Genomic DNA, 10,810 nt, shown 5'->3' with positions numbered 1-10,810 from the left:
AAGGACTGTTTGTTGGCTTTTAGGAGTGTTTTCCAGTCCAGTCTGTTGGGCCACCACGCCCTGGCCTTACCACTTTGTTTTTCTCTGTGCATGTTTTCTTTTACCATTGAACATGCCCTCTAGTTCTTAAATTCATACATTTACTCATGATTCTGTGACTCCATTCTACATTTTTTTGAGGAAAGTGTTCCAATAGCTCATATAATTCAAGTGTTCACAGTTCAACCCACTATGGCCAGTGAAGTCAAGGTTCCATAGAACATCACTATTAGGCCCCATTTTTGAGAAGAGAATGGCTGCAGGGCATACAAAAAGGGGTGTGGACTAAGTAGATATTCTTAAAAGTAGCCATTTCAAAGAAATAGTAAACGATGAGAAATACAATTAAGATTTTAATGAAATTAAAAGAGATTACTCAGTTGATTTATATAAGGGGGCTTCAAAAAGTTTTGGGGGAAATTCCATTCTTTTCATCCCGTTTTTTCATAACTTTTGAATCCTCCTGATATAGTAGTAAAGAACTTAAAATATTTTATTCTGAGTCTACAAATTGTTTTTGTAATATCTATAAATCATCTCCCTTTTGAAAGCAAAAACCAGTGGAGCTGATTCCTTAGCTTCTCCATGCAGAGTTTATAGAATTTGAGTCATGTTATTTCATGAATGCTATATACCTTCTTTATTTCCATGTCATGTAATATATCATGCCATTTTAAATTTAGTAGCATTTTCCCTGTACTCATTGTTATTCATTTAACTATTATTTTTAATTGTGGCAAAAATATGTACAACAAAACATTCTCCAGTTCAACAACTTCTACATGTATAAATCAGTGCCATTGATTATACTCTATGTGTTTTACAACCATTTTTAATTATTTTCCAAACATTTCTGCCACAATTAACAGAAACTCAGTGCCCTTTAAGCAAAATCTCTTCCTCCTTCACCCATGGTAACCATTGGTCAAGTTTGGTTTCTTTTTCTTTTTTTGGTAGTTTTCTTGATATAATGTTCACATATTATACACTTCCATAGTTAAATCGCTTTTTAAAAGAGTTGTGTATACATCATTACAATCAGTTCTAGTGCTTACTCCCTGCAGCATTTATTGACTACCTAGGATTGTCAGAAATTAACTATATAACATTGCCTATTCTCAGAGAGTTCATAAGCTAGTAATGAAGAATAGATGTACAAAGAACAATTACAATATTACTGTGACAATCAAAACAAGACTTAGATGCAGAATGCTCTTAAAGCATAATGAAAGAGAGAGACAATCTCTCGTGGTGGTGACCGTGGAAAGCTTCAGAGAGCAAGTCTCAACTATTATCTGGTCACTTAAGCTGCTGGCATTGTGGCAGAGCAACTGAATTTGCAAGATAGCATGCAGTTGTGCAAAGGGTTAACCACACAATTCAGTATGACTATAAACAAAACCAAAAAAACAACCACGTGGAACTACCCCATACCATTTCCCAGCTATATACTTTTAAAGAAACAGTCTGTCAACATCTTTCTCTTGTGGTGTTCAGACCACAGCCTTTTGGTTTGCAGCTGAGTGTTTAGCCCAGTAGCTCTCAGCCTTCCTAATGCTGCAACCCTTTAATATAGTTCCTTATGTTGTGGTGACCCCCAACCATAAAATTATTTTCGTTGCTACTTCATAACTGTAATTTTGTAACTGCTACGAATAATAATATCTGCTTTGCAGGATGTATTTTCATTGTTAAAAATTGAACATAATTAAAGCATAGTGATTAATCACAAAACAATACATAATTATATTGTGAGATATTTGTTTCTAATTACAAATGAAATTTTGTCATGAAACATGGTGTAGCATGGGTAAGTCTTCACACCGGGTACTTGTATCTGGGCATATCTGCTTGTGGGCAGACCCACCTGGAGACGGATAGAGAAGCAGTGTCTCCAATGGATGCATATATGGATTGTGATAGGAGTTGTATGAGCCCCCAGTAAAATGATTAAAAAAAATAAAAAAGGAGCGATGTCTCAGTTCCTAAGACCATCGGAAATATGTGTTTTCCGATGGTCTTAAGTGACCCCAGTGAAAGGGTTGTTCGACCCCCAAAGGGGTCATGACTCACAGGTTGAGAAGCGCTGCCTTAGCCCCTCTGCAACCAAGGCACCTTTATGACTACAACACCAGGTATTCTGGAAGAAGGGGAAATTGTAAACCACACAGTTTAACAAAACAAATGAAAACTCTCCTTCCATACCTGCCCTCATGTCATTGCCATACTGCTTTTTTAAAGAAGGTTATTGATTACGGGATGCTCGATCATGTTGGTCTTTAACTATGAAGCCACTTTTTGAGACTGAGCTGTCACTCACTGGTTTATTGACTTTCAAACTCTTATCAAAATTTTCTAGTCATGGTTTATTGGTTTATTTGTTATGGTGGGTTTTATTGTTAAAAAAAATACCAAATGCCAGAGCTTAAAAAGCTTATGAGAATAAAAATAAACAGTGAGAGCAATGCATAGTATAAGTCTAACATAATGTTAAAGATCATCTCTAAAATGATCACTGTCAGTACAAAAATTTTGTGAAGATGGCAGCCTAGATGAGTGAGAGATCATTATAGAGGATGCTGCTTCCCATCGGTGCTCCTCCCCCTTTCTGCCTCTGTACCTGCCCTCAGAGCAAAACCCACTAGGCAGTTGGCAGACTACTTTGTGCTTCACTTCTCTGATCAACACTACTTCTCTTTTCAATTCCTTTATCTACTCATTCATGATTCCTCCACCAAAAATAATTAACTAACCATGCATAAAAAAGAACCAACCCAAAATACTAGTTTTCCTTTTGTCATTTTTTTCCTTCAAGTATAATTTTTTTTAATTGTGGATGAAGGAGGCAATAGGGTGAAAAAAAGATGAAATGTTTCTCTGTTTGCTATTTCTTTTGTTTGGAATGCTCTTCCATTTCTTCCCTATCACCCTTCTTGTATTTCAGGAGTTAAATGTTATTTCCTTTTCTGACTCCTCAAGCCTAAACTGTATATCCTTTGTATACTCTGTGCTTATTTCTGTTATAGATTTATCACTTATAATTCCTTGTCTGCCTTCTCTGTTATAATTTAGACTCCTGTAGGACAGGTTCAGATCTTGCTTGTGTTTGTGTTCTCAGTACGTGGTACAAGAGCCTGGCACCTGGTTAGAATACCAGTTTTGGGTTCTTATTTGCAAATTACAAAAATCAAGTTTAGTTAGCTGGAGCAAAAGAAAAGGAATTTTATGGGAAGGATACTGGTTAACTTACTAAAGACTAGAGAGCCAGTTTCAGAGAACACATAGGAAGCCAGGAAATTATTAAACTGAACCATAGCCAAAGGCAGTGCCTTGGGAATAGCCAATCTTTGTTTGTTTAAGATACCATTGGGTCTTTTACAAAACACTGAATATATTGCTAGAACATCGTCACTGGGTACTGTATGTCATTGTCCTAGGAATGGATTTTAAACTGTCTCTGCAACTTTAGCTCCAGACTCACATCTGCATGAGAGCATCTAATCGACACATGTGTTTGGTCCCTAAAAGGTAGAGCAAGAACCCGACCATTTTGGCTTCCATATTTTGATCTAAGGCTCAGCTTTCTCCAAGACACACATAGTGACAAATTCTCTAAACATACAGGGTGGAGGGAGGGATGGAGATGACGGACAGCCAAATATAAAATGGACACATATCAGTTTTAATAAACGTTAAATGTTTGTCAGATAATCAGAGAACCAGATGAGTACTTTTTTCTCAGAACCTGTATATCACCAAGCATTGAAGTGATTCATATGTTGCCATTCTGTAATTCAAAACTAAGTCACTATCAAACTACAAACAAGTAAAATCAGCAAAATTTTTATTTTTAAATGATGATGCTTCATTATTAAATTATTTACATTAAATGTAAACTTTTGGGGGTACTCCTGTTTTGCAATCCCCTCATCACAAATGCTTATCTACTACTGAGTGGAGCCAGGATTTGAATTTGGCAAAACCGATTCCTTAACACCTAACTATGATGGCTTTTATTTCTTAGCCATCTTATTCATCAAATACAAGGTTTAAGTTTGGGCAATATCTACCAAATTTCAATATGTCTAAATCCTAGGAATTTTATTCCAGAAACAAACAAAGTACACATACTTGTGCATTTTTAAAGACGTGAGTTATTTATAGTAGCCTAATGTTAGAAACAACAAGCCAGAATGAACAGGAAGAAAAATGTGGTGTAGACTTAATATGAGAATGAACAAACCACTGCTATGCATATGAATATGGTTGGATCTCAAAAGCATACCTACCATGAGTGAAAACTAGATTAAAGAGATACAGACTATGAGTTTTTTCATGTTCAGCTTATGTAAAGTTCAGAAACAGGCAAAATCTAGCATTAGTGATCAGTGATCCCCCCTTTGAGAAGTGTGGAGGAGACTTCTGCTACTGGTGATGCTTTATTTGTGACCTGGAGGTAATGGGTAGTTTATATACTTTGTAGTAATTTCTGGAGTTGTATGCTTTCCTATATATAATATATATTTAAACAGTTAAACAAACAAAACAGTTGTATATGAATTTTCTTGGCGTGTGCCTGGTTTCTTCAAGGATCAACACAAAAGGCTGGCATACCACATCCAAGTATTTTAATATGCTAAACTTTGTTACTTACATTTATATAAGGACTTAATCTTGCCATCTTATTTTGTGTTTTATGTAATCTAGTTTCTTTTTATTTCTTCTTCCTTTCCTATTTTTATAGACAAATAATCGATACCAGTTTGAAAGTTATATGTTCTAATTTCTAATCGTTATTAATGTTTATGCTTATTTTTATGATTTTTCCATCAATTTAAAAATGTATTTTTACAGCTTTCCCTGAACAAGACCTCTATCTTGGCAAGCCCTTAATGTTCACTATTTCCCCCACTTCTGCCCCCACCTTGTTGGGGTTCTTGGTTTTTTGAGGTTCAGAATTGTTACTTATATATTTTACTGTTTTCTTTTTCTCTTCTTCCTTTTCCTTCCTTTCCATTGTTTATTTAACAATATTGAACCATTAAGTTATTTACTCACCCTCTCCAGCCATATCTTAATGGAATGAGTCCGCCTGGATTTATTTTCATATACTTTTTAAAATAAATCATTTTGGGGGGGCTCTTACAGTTCTTACAACAATCCATACATCAATTATATCAAACACATTTGTATATATGTGGCAATCATCATTTTATATAATACTTTACACCATGGTGCTTTATTCCAAAATTCTGTGTCTTTAAGGATATCAGTTATAAATATCTTTAGCCCAATTATTTGATTTTTTTAACTTTTAGCCGCTTTTCTTGGCAAACATTCTGGATGCTTATATTCCTATATTCCTAATATCTATATATCACCCGTGTATTTCAATGATAATTTAGTTATCTATAAAAGTTCCTATCTTTCAACATTTAGAATGTATTGTAACTCATTATATTTCTCTGTAAGGTTATCCTGGAGATCTTTTCCCTTATCTACTACACCATTTTGATGTTTTATACCTTTAATTACTGGTAATTATTTTCTCAACTCCATTTTTTTCTCCCCTGTCGGGCTTGCTTCTCTTATTTAGATATTTTTTTCTGTTCCTCATGCTAGGTGTTGTCAAATTGATTTTGACTCATAGCAACCATATATGTAACTGGAGGAAATATTGCTCAGTCCTGCACCCTCCTCACAATTGTAGTCTGAGCCCCTTGTTACAGCCACTCTGTCAGTCCATCTCATTAAGGGACTTTCTATTTCACTGACCCTCTCTTCTTTAGCAAGCATGATGCCCTTTTCCAGGGACTGATTCCTCATACCATGTCCAAACCATATGAGATAAGGTCTTGCTGCTAAGGAGTGTTCTGTCCATGGTATGTTCAGTATTCTTTGCCAGCACCGTAATTCAAAGACATCAGTTCTTTTTCAGTCTCCCATATGCACAGTTCAGCTTCCCTTGCATGTGAAACAATTAAAAATACCATCGCTTGGGTCAGGTACACCTTAATTTTCAAAGTGACATCTTAATTTTTTTTTCAAAGTGACAGCTTTGCTTTTTTAAACTTTAAAGAGATCTTTTGCAGCAGATTTATCTAATGTAATCATCATTTAATTTCTTGGCCATAGCTTCCATGGATGTTGATTGTAGATCCAATAAAATCCTTGATATAAAGGGGGAACCAATTACAGAGATCTACATATAACCTCCTCCCTGGGGGACGGACAGCAGAAAAGTGGGTGAAGGGACACGTCGGACAGTGTAAGATATGACAAAATAATAATTTATGAATTATCAAGGGTTCATGAGGGAGGGGGAAATGGGGAGGGAGCGGGGAAATGAGGAGCTGATGCCAGGGGCTTACGTGGAGAGCAAATGTTTGAGAATAATGTGGGTAAAGAATGTATAAATGTTCATTATACAATTGATGTTTGTATGGATTATGGTAAGAGTTGTATGAGCTCCCAATGAAATGATTTTTAAAAATCCTTAATAATGTCAGTCTTTTTTTTTTTAATCATGATGTGCTTAGTGTTTAGTGGTGAGGATTTTTGTTTTCTTTGTTGAGGTGCAAGCTGTGGCTGGTCTTCATCTCCGTCAGTAAGTGCTTCAGTTCCTCCTTCATTTCAGCGAGCCAGGTTGTATCATCTGTATATTGAAGATTGTGGATGAATCTTCCTCTAACCCTCTACTCTAATCTCTATGTAACTTTAACATTTTATGAAACATGCATTTCACTGTCTTTACACCTTCTTACTGCTTCATTCTGATCTATCTACTCATTGAATTTATTTTTCAACTATATCCATTTTGTTACTTAACCTCTCTAATTTTTAAATTTTGAATTAATACGGTTTTCAGATTCCAGTTTATAACTGCTTATTCATTATCATTTTCCTAATATTACTTGTTTCCTGAAGATATTTATTGTCCTTATTTAAATTTTTTCTTCTGTCTGGCCCACAATTTCTGTTTCCTCTCGAATATGTTGCTCTGGTTTGGGCCAGTTTTTTTTTGTTGTTGTTTGTTTGTTAGTTTGGGTTTAGGTTTGGTTTTTGTCTTTGAGTACTTGTGCTCCTTCAGGGATGCATTTTCTTGAATATATCAACTGTCTTGACTGATAATACAAACTTGAATGTAGCATCAAAGCCCCAGGTTCAAATTTGTGCCCTTTCTGCTAAATTCATAGAATTTGTGAGGAGACAGGGAAGTGATTTAAGCCTGAAGTCAGATATTTACCAAGGAAATCAATAAATATGTTTTGGCTATTAGACACTTGTTTAAGTAGAATTCTCAGGTAAGCAGTTTGGATCTAAATCAGCGGTTATCAACCTGTAAGTCGCGACCCATTTGGGGGTCGAATGACCCTTTCACAGGGGTTGCCCGATTCATAGCAGTAGCAAAATTACAGTTATGAAATAGCAATGAATATAATTTTATGGTTGGGGAGGGTGTTACCACAACATGAGGGACTGTATTAAAGAAAGGGTCACGGCATTAGGAAGGCCGAGAACCATGGATCTAAATGATGAGAAGGACTGGTAAAATAATTGGAAAGTGTGTACATATAGCATTTAGTGAGGCTAATGATTTTCTTGGGAATAAAAGAAAGGGAAGGCCTTGGAAGCTGGTTTGATTCTTGGCCATCAAATTATCAAGAAAAAGCAGTCTGCTATCCAGCCTCACTAGGTTGACCTATTTATCTTTGTTGGTTCTATGGTTCTAGTTAACTATTTCGGGCCCCTGTGGAGCTTTAATAGTCTATTTAGCAGTGTTAGTTTATTAGCAGCATGTCTGAGATAAGTAGTTTCAGGCCCTTCTCTGCTATTGATGAGCCATGCTCCTTTGGGCAAGTCAAATTAACCTTCCTGGACTTGAGTTTTCTCATCAACAAAATTATGTGATTGCATCAAATGATTTGTATGAATCTTTTCTACCTCACAATTCCAGGACTCTTAATTGAAATATAGTTATAAATAATCTTTAAGTTAATAGTTTGAATTTTTGGAGTAAAATTTTCTTGAGTTAATTTCACCAAAGTTGAGTTAGTTGAAGAGAGTATAATTTAAGTAATTGTTTGATTACTTCTGAGAAAGACTACTCTAATTCATAGTTATTTGCAATTTTTAATTACATATCTTTCCTTACAGCACCACCAGCATTGAGTTTCACGTTTAAAAATTCATGCTTAGTAATTCAGTGGCTGTGATGTGGTGCCTTAAAGTTTCATTTCCATTTCTTTAATTATTCAGAAGGCTAATGATTCTAAGTATCTTATTCTTTGGGCGTACTTCTATGTGGACTGTTTGCTTTTAGTCTTTGAACATCTAGTAAGTCTTATAAATAAAAAAATAGCATAAATTATTAACCAGACAAATAACAGAATTGTCAAAGATATTTTCAAGTATTACCTCATTCTCGGGTCTTTTACAAATATGTTTTCTGACATAGTTTGTGAGGAAAAGTGGAAGGAGATATGTTCGAAAAGATACTTTTAAAAGATAGCAAAATCAAATAGTTAAGAAATGGAAATGCTTAACATTAATCAAATGACAAAGCTTAAAGTCTTCATAACTGCTTTCCAAAAACATTGATTTTTAAGAAAATCAGTGAATCTCATTTTTGTTATGTATAAATATAGCTAGGAGTCCCAGTGGCATAGTGGTTACATGTTGGGTTGCTACTTGCAAGGTTAACCGTTGAAACCACAAGGTGCTCTGAGGGAGAAACACAGGCTTTAAAGAGTTACAGTCTTGGAAACTCACTTCCTATAGGATCGCTGAGTCGCCATCAGCAGACTCAATGACAGTGAGTTTGGTTTTGGCTCTATTAATGTAGCTAGCTTTTAGATTGTTATGTGAACTTGGAAGTAGCTTGTGGATAGCAGTGAAATAGAGAAGCAGAACCAGATAGTGTACATTTGAGATAAAACTTTGGGGAAGATTTCAGTGGTAGCAAACATGCCTGTTTAGATACTGGATAACAAATGCGTAACAGTAATTCAAAGAGGAAGTAAGAACTTTGTGATGTGGGGGTGGCACACATAAGGGAAATTAAGTGAGAAAGGATGGTGCAAGAGATTTAAAACCAGACTTCCCTTTCACTGTTAATGGTAAATACGTATATTGCCAAGAGCCCTGGTGGTATAGTGGGTTACTTGCTGGGCTGCTAACCACAAGGTCAGGAGTTCAAAACTCACTAGCTGCTCTGCTAGAGAAAGGTGAGGCTGTCTGCTCACAAAAAGATGTACAGCCTCAGAAACCTACAGGGGCAATCTTCCTCGGGCCTTTGGTGTCACTGTAAATCAGAATCAACTTGATGGCAGTGAATTTGCTTTTTAAAGCTTGTATAGCTGCATTCCATATACTCACACAGTGCTGTATATGAGCAGATCTTCAGGGCAAGATTGGCAATTGAATTTTGTTATTGTTAATTTATAGAGAATCTAATTTCATTGTAGGAATGATAACTCATAGTTTATCTTAAAAGGATGTTAATAGCATAAGAATCCTCCACATCCCTCTTTACTTATTGCTTCTCTCTCCTGCCCATTTCTACTCTTTTATCCCTTTCTCCTCTGATCTTTGTCTAATTCCTTTCTTAATGTTTCTCTTTGTTAAACTTTATACCTTTTTTTGTTTTACGCTTACTTTCATTTTTGATCACACTCTTTGACCAGTTTAACTTCTCTTACTTACCTACTCTATTTTTGCCCATCAACTCTCATCAGTTTTCTAATTAACAGGCCTCCTCAGGAAATTTCTTTCTTCTCCATTCTTGAATATGAAATATTATGTTGGAAAACTTAGAATTAATAGCCATGAGAGATAAGTTATAAATTAATATATTTGGTCTCTATACCTCAATTTCTCCAAGTTTGAAAGGGAGAATTGAAACAGTCTCCAAGGACCCTTCCAGCCCTAAAATTCTGTGACTGCCATAACTGTCTCTCCGTTTTCCATATGTGCTGACCTCATTCGTTTCATAAATATTTACGCAACTGCCAACGTTACGACTGCATGTGACAAAGTAAAAGAGGTGAAAAAAATTTCTTCCTTCGAATTATTTATTCTGTTTGGAGAGAGATAAGAGATATGTAGGTATATTACAGGAGACAAAGTCATAAAGGTTTGTCCCCAAATCATAAACTCTTATTAAACAAAAATATTAAAAATATGTAAAAACACAGCTGTTTCTCAGCATTTGTAGCTCTGTACACATTTGAAGGTGGTGTTTCCGTTTCTCCATGAACCCCTGGTGGCACAGCAGGTTAAGTGGTGGGCTGTTAACGGCAAATTGGGTGTTCAAGCCTACCAGCCGTTCATTCCGTGGAAGAACAGTGAAACTGACTGCTCCTGTGAAGCTTTCCTGTCTCTGAAACCCCGAGTAGCAGTTCTGCGCTGTCCCGTAGGGTTGCTGTGAGTTGAGATCAACTCTATGGCAGTGGGCTTTTTAACCCTTCCCCAAATAGTTTTGTACACATTGATTTACACCACATCAAAGGGCATTTTTGGCGTCCTTCAAGGACTTACCATGTTCTTGAGTATTGTGAACACGAGAGTCCGAAGGGGAAAGATCAGGGGTGTAGAGTGGATGAAGTCGTTTCTCAATGAAATTCTCATAGAATAGCCCTTGGTACCATATGCTGGTACATTTTGTGATGGAAAAAATTCTTTGATGCAACTTTCCTAGCCTTTTTCTCACCAATGCAGTTTTCCATTTTCTTAAAATTTCTTTATACGAAGCCCTCTTGATCAACCTATG

Source organism: Echinops telfairi, unplaced genomic scaffold (assembly GCF_000313985.2).
Source record: "Echinops telfairi isolate 266 unplaced genomic scaffold, ASM31398v2 ScPeMD7_7475;HRSCAF=8513, whole genome shotgun sequence".
NCBI lineage: Eukaryota > Metazoa > Chordata > Mammalia > Afrosoricida > Tenrecidae > Echinops > Echinops telfairi.
This window is presented reverse-complemented; position numbering follows the sequence as displayed.